Source organism: Euprymna scolopes, chromosome 3, assembly GCF_053919585.1.
Source record: "Euprymna scolopes isolate OS-2025 chromosome 3, ASM5391958v1, whole genome shotgun sequence".
In the NCBI taxonomy this organism is placed as follows: domain Eukaryota; kingdom Metazoa; phylum Mollusca; class Cephalopoda; order Sepiida; family Sepiolidae; genus Euprymna; species Euprymna scolopes.
In genome coordinates this window covers 88,609,420-88,615,950 of record NC_136484.1, presented here as the reverse complement: position 1 = coordinate 88,615,950, position 6,531 = coordinate 88,609,420, and positions in this window count along the sequence as shown.

Sequence of the window (6,531 nt, the reverse complement as noted above, 5' to 3'; positions counted from 1 at the left end):
CCACCCACTCAGATAAATAATGGTCATTTTCTGTGGTACTACTGTGTATTGTTTTACGTGCGGCGAAGTAGATGAGAAACATTATAGAAATACTCACCATATTTCGTTTACATTTATGTTTTACAAGGGGGACCTGTTGAAATTCCACAGTGGACTCTTTCATACGTAATATATTGATGTTGGCATTTTGTGGATCTTCAGCGTAAATGTAGATGCCCCGATATTATTGTAGTTCTTTTGTTAAAATTGCAAAAATATGTATTTAAACTAGCAGGGACGCCCGGCGCTGCCCGGTTGTAAAATATTTTAATTCATGCAGATTCTATATATATTATTGTAGAATCACTTTTCTATGGATTCTTATATATTATAAAGTTATGATTTAAAAAATAATTAAAAACTATCCATATGACTTGGGTGCATCAGTTTGAATCGAAACCGAAACCAAAACTTATAAAGAATAAAAATATATCTAAATATATATAACTTGAGTTCCTTTAGCCATAATCGAAACCGAACCCAAAACTTGTAAAGAATTCTTAGTAAAATTATTTATAAAAACTATTAAATCACTTGAGTGCCATCAGCTATAATCAAAACCGAAACCAAAACTTATGAAGAATTTTCGGTAAAATTATTTATTACAAGAAATGGGAGGTTATAGCAATTAAACGACAGTTTCTCAGAAGAGAAAAGATGTAAGCGTTACACACAGAATAACACACACGCTATCGTATTAATATATAGCTATTTATTAAATTGAAGTTTTAATTCTCTTGGTTTCATTTTAGTATGTCATATTTATGCGTTAATTGACTTTACGAAGTGCAATTCCATTTCAACACACTTGGAATGTCGATGTCACCTGGGTATCTAAGATGGTTCCCGCATTTGAGATTTCTTAAGATGTCGGCGTTTTTCATTAGTGCCATGATGCCAAATGACTGCATTGATTTTTCATTTTTTTTTTATCGGAATAAATTCCTGGCCCATTGTTATTGTTGTATTCGTGTCTTTGTTCTTGGGTTCATTTTTGTCCAGTTTGTGAACGGTCACGAGTACTTTACTACTGATAACACTCATGTATAATATGCTTATATTTTGTTGAGGTTTCAACTTTAATTTTAAGTGGCTTTATTCTTAGGTATTCTCTTTAAATCATCTCGTGTTGATCTAATATCGTTCGTCCACAGAATGCCCGGATATTTATATGCATCGCGTTCATTGAATGTCGTCATGAATGTGGTCATTTCAGTGCCTTACACTGTTTCGAGATTTTCTTCTTTATCTCAAAAATATATAAAATTCTGCTTGTTCGTTACTTAGTTAGTCCGTACGTTACGCTTTGAAATAGGACAAATACAATTTTTGAATGCCAAAGTGCTTAAAAAAAGGCCAACTTCGCGAAATTTGGCTGAAAAGCCTATTTTGGCAATCCTGAACAAGAATATGAGAGTGACCTCCCTTTGATATAGCCACGTTTTCAAATATAATAATAATAATATATGATCATTCTTATAATAGTGTGAGAAAGGAACTCGTAATGATATCGACGTGTAGAGTTTTTCATCAAAGAAAGAATTCAGCGAAACGTTACGTAAAAAAGGAAATAGTCAAAAGAAACAGGATAAAAGCAAAGACGAACCTTGTGAAGAGGTGCTGAACTAAACGCGTAAATTAAAGATTGTCTCCTACAATGTGATTTGATTCTTTGTATTGAACTATGTAGCACAATATTACTTTTCGAGTATTTATTACTATTTACTATCTCATTTGGATCAGTTCTATATTTAAAATACAATGACAAAATTTTCATAGAAATGTTAAACTCATATTTGCTGCGTGTTACTTGTTTTTGTCACAAAAGCTAATTTTTGCTCTATCCAGAAAAATATCAGCTTAATCAAAAGATATTTCCACAATTCTTGCTGGCATTAAATATTTTTCTATTCCGTTAAATATTATAATGGTGTTTCTATTTGTGTTTCTAACTTTACTCACTTGGGTTTTTCACACGAGTTATTATCAGCGATGGATCACTAATAATAACAACCGTCTTCAGATTTTCAACATCTCTGTTTCTTTCAAAATTGATTTTTGTCTGACATCTTGTACATTTTAAGCATTATTATGATGACTTTATATATTTATTATTATTGTTATTATTATTATTATTATAATATTTATTATTATTATATTTATTATTATTATTATTATTATTTTTATTATTATTATTATTATTATTATATTTATTATTATTATTATTATATTTATTATTATTATTATTATTATTTTTATTATTATTATTATTATATTTATTATTATATTTATTATTATTATTATTTTTATTATTATTATTATTATATTTATTATTATATTTATTATTATTATTATTATTATTATTATTATTAGTAGTAGTAGTAGTAGTAGTATAATTACATCTGTTTCTTTCAAAATTGAAAATTACTTTGTGTTCTTCGCAACATTTGTTGACCATTGATTTTTCTCTAAATCTGAGTGACAATAAGTCTTCCCCCGCCCTTTCAACGTAGGTCTAGATAGTGCTGTCTCTCCTCGTTCTTTGCACTCTCCTTGTTACTTTAGGACAGTTGTGTGTGATACCAACAAATGTTGGTGTCGCCATGTTCTGTGAAGGGAGGGTGTTAGATTCAGTTCGTTTCTATATTTTTGTTCTATTTATTTAACCTTCTTGCGATTGATCGGGGTTACATGCCGATATGGGTTGGTTTCCACACTCAATGACTTTTATTAATATTCCAGCTCTTTGCATCAGTGCCGTGCGTACTCAGATGTCATTCCCTCTTTTGATTCCTATTTCGCAAAGTTTTTTCTTGTTTCTTTTTCGGGAGAGGGGAGTTGTTTTTATTGCTATTACAATTCTCGGTATTACAGTTATTTTCTTCATATCGTGTATTACTTTCAGCTATCTGGCAATAAAATGTTGCTGTGTCTATTATTATTATTATTATTATTATTAATATTATTATTATTATTATTTCGTTTTTAATATGTACTATAATTATTATTCTTATTGCTGCTTTTTATTTTTATCCATTATGGGCTTAAAGTTCTTAAACTAAAATAAAATACGAAAGGCACAAAACATTAAACACGAAGGAACAGTTCAGTTCAGTATTTTTTCGCCAAAATAAAAATATATAAAAATTTGAATAGTTTGTAATATGAGAAATATTCTCAAATTTAAATCTGGTTTCAAATTTTGCAGATTTTCATAAAAACAAACAAACTCATCGTAAAATTATAATGAACACGAAAAAATGCAACTAAAAATAACGCATCAAAAAAAGAAAACAGCTAGATTTTCGTTAAGAACATATAATAACAGTCTCTATTATTTTTTTATACTTAAGCATTTACAATTCTATTTTTTCCAAAGTGATTAAATTTAGAAAAGTCTAAAAATTTAATTTTTGTTATAAGAGAAATTCTTTTCTGCATATAAACATCTGCCATTAATTCATTAAACATATGTTAAATATCAAAGTTCTGTATTAATTAAAAACATTTTTTCTAAATGAAATACAATTTTTGTTAATACTGTTGAAAAATGACATTATTTTAGAACACAAATTAATCATATGTATGTTATATATATATATATATATATATATATATATATATATATTGAATTTCATCGAGACAGTAAAGACAATTTTTGTTTTCATTATAAATTATACTTTTAGTATATTTTCGTAATATAAATTTCAAATATAGTCTTATAAAGTCATGCTTACAATGTTGCTTAGAAAGCAAACGTTCAAATAAGCATTTCCAATATGAGGATAGATAATGAAAAAACTGCTTGAGCGGTGATATTTTCTTAAAAAAACTACTTTACACTGCTTTATTTACAGACAATTGTAAAATGGTAAATGGTTTTAACGAATTTGTTTCATTTAAATTATTCTAAAACTTAAAAGTACAAATAAAATTAATCTTTAAATGTTTCAATACCTTTTTAAAATGCATTCTTCATTAAGATATTTTTTGTGTTTAATGAAACTAAGAATAAAAAAGGTGAATTTCGTTTCTTTACGAGTAATATATTTTATCTAGTTTATGAATCTAACCGATAATTGCCATTAGTAAGTTAAGATAGAAACAAATGAGGATTTCTAATGGGGTCTTCGGATTTTTTGAAAAATTTTACGCTTATTGAAACTTTAACTATTAATATATTATCCCCAATTGCACACATATAACCATATTTTCTGCTTGGTTTGCGATGAGAGCAACTGCTTATGTAAGGAATCGGTACGGTCCTATGGTAACAGCGCGTGTGAGAAAATCAGCAGCAGTCATAGGATAGCTGGCTAGCGAAAATATTAGCAGGAGCAGCCGTCTTAGCATATAAGCAAATTAAGCAAGTGTGCATGCGCTGACGTCAAGAAGAGAAAAAGAAAAAGACAAAATGACAGCACGTAGTCGATCAAGAGAAGCAAAGTGCACGCCAGGGAAGATGAACATGTCTCAGCGTTGTAAAACGCATGTGCGTGCGAAAAGATTTTTGAATGGTAATAATATGTGTTATATTCAAATAAATGCATTTCATTTGCACGTTAAAAAAAATGCCGTGTCGGAATATTATTTCTTTGATCTTTTTATTTGTTTATTCTTTTTCGGAAATATGAGATACCGTGTGGGTCCGAGAAGTTTGAAATGTAACGACACAGTTAAAAAGTCACGGCCACGTGACACTTATATGACAGATACTCATACATGTATTATGCTTGCCTAAAAATTACATAGCTAAGAGATACTGATGCCATGTATGTCAGCTTGTCCATCACGGACATAATAATTGCATTTATCAGAAATTATAATAAAAATGTAATCCAATGAAATGATCAATGACACAAGAGTATATGCATATATAAAATAATTATAACAACTCTTCCGTCAGAGTATCGACCAGTGACATAACAATTGTATTCATCGGAAATAATAATTAAATATATTCAAAGTAGCAATAAATTGCATTAGAATGGTCCAGATAAAAGACTGTCAAGGATATCTAGTTTTGTATCGGTGCACAAAATAAAAATGCTAAAAAAGTGTGCGTTACATCTTTCTTTTAAGATCGTTCAATCGGTTTGCACATTCAGAGACATGATATTATTTTTAAAAACATTTCTTCCCCTATCTCCAACACCAGATTGTTTTCTGTCCCGACAACAAGTTCAGTATAATCGAATGAAAGAAAAACGATAAGAAAAAAAAACACAAGCAGGCAATGGATAGTTTGACATAGTTTCAGTGTTGTTTTTCGGTTAACTAGTAGTAAGAATGAAAGAAAGTAATTAATTTCTGACACCAATGTATTCATTTAACTCGAGCTCATACGGAATTCGATAATCTAAAGTGCTTAAGTCTATCTTTGGTAGTTTCTGAGTTTAAATAGATATGCATGCAGACTGAAATTCAAACTGAAACATGACTTCCCTTTAATAACTACTAAAATAGCCTTTCCATGACGGTAAAATTAATTCTCCGGACAGAATATTCTTCCACCATTTCTTGTCATTTTACGAAAATGAATATGAAGATCAAAGGATGTAAAGAATCCTTATTCAATGGTGCATCAAAATCAGTGAAATTCTTTTAATTCTAGAAAATGCCTAAAACATGAGAAATTGGAATTCAAGGAATCAATACAAATCTAAAATATTTTTAAATAGGAGGTTGTGCCTATATTATGCTCCTAAAACACTTAAAAATGCATCAAAAGAATATTTATATATTGATATCTGATACATATAATAAAACCTTCCCAAAAATCAGAGGTAGCGGAAATTTCATGAAAAACTTCCACCCCTTTCACCCGCTTCGCATAAAACTAAATTAAACTAAATATAGCCGTAGATGTACGTCTAATATCTAACAGCTGTGTCCCAAAATTTTTAATGATCAGTTAATTACTTTAGAAGTGAATCGTTTACATGCAAACATGCATAATTTTCGAAGAGGTAGAGATTATTACTTAACTTAAGCTTCTTACATTAGCGCTACTTATATCAAAGTATATGATAGGCATGCTTCCTTATCAATTAGGGACTTAGAATTGAGAGGAAGGATTATATATGTTTCTACTTAATGAATATGGAAACAACAATTGTATATATCAGATATCATAATAAGATATCAGCTTCTTGATTTCCGATTCGAGGCACAAGAACAGCTAAATATCAACGATTAAAATAAGTATTATTTGCTCATTTTTTGGCTGTTATAAAAATAAGGACAATCACTGAAAAGGAAAAGGAAACCCCGGAGTAATTATGCCGAGTAGACGATTAGAGAGGAATTAAAGACAATCGCTTGGCTACGTATTTGTTAATAACATCTGCAAGGAAAGTCAATATATTCTTAAAATATGTAATGTTTGACTAGAAATGTTCAAGAGTAGATAAAACTCTACGCGATCTTTTCCCAATTAACTGTATTACATGTATCCATGTCTTCCAAACAGTTCATTTGGCTGATAGCCAT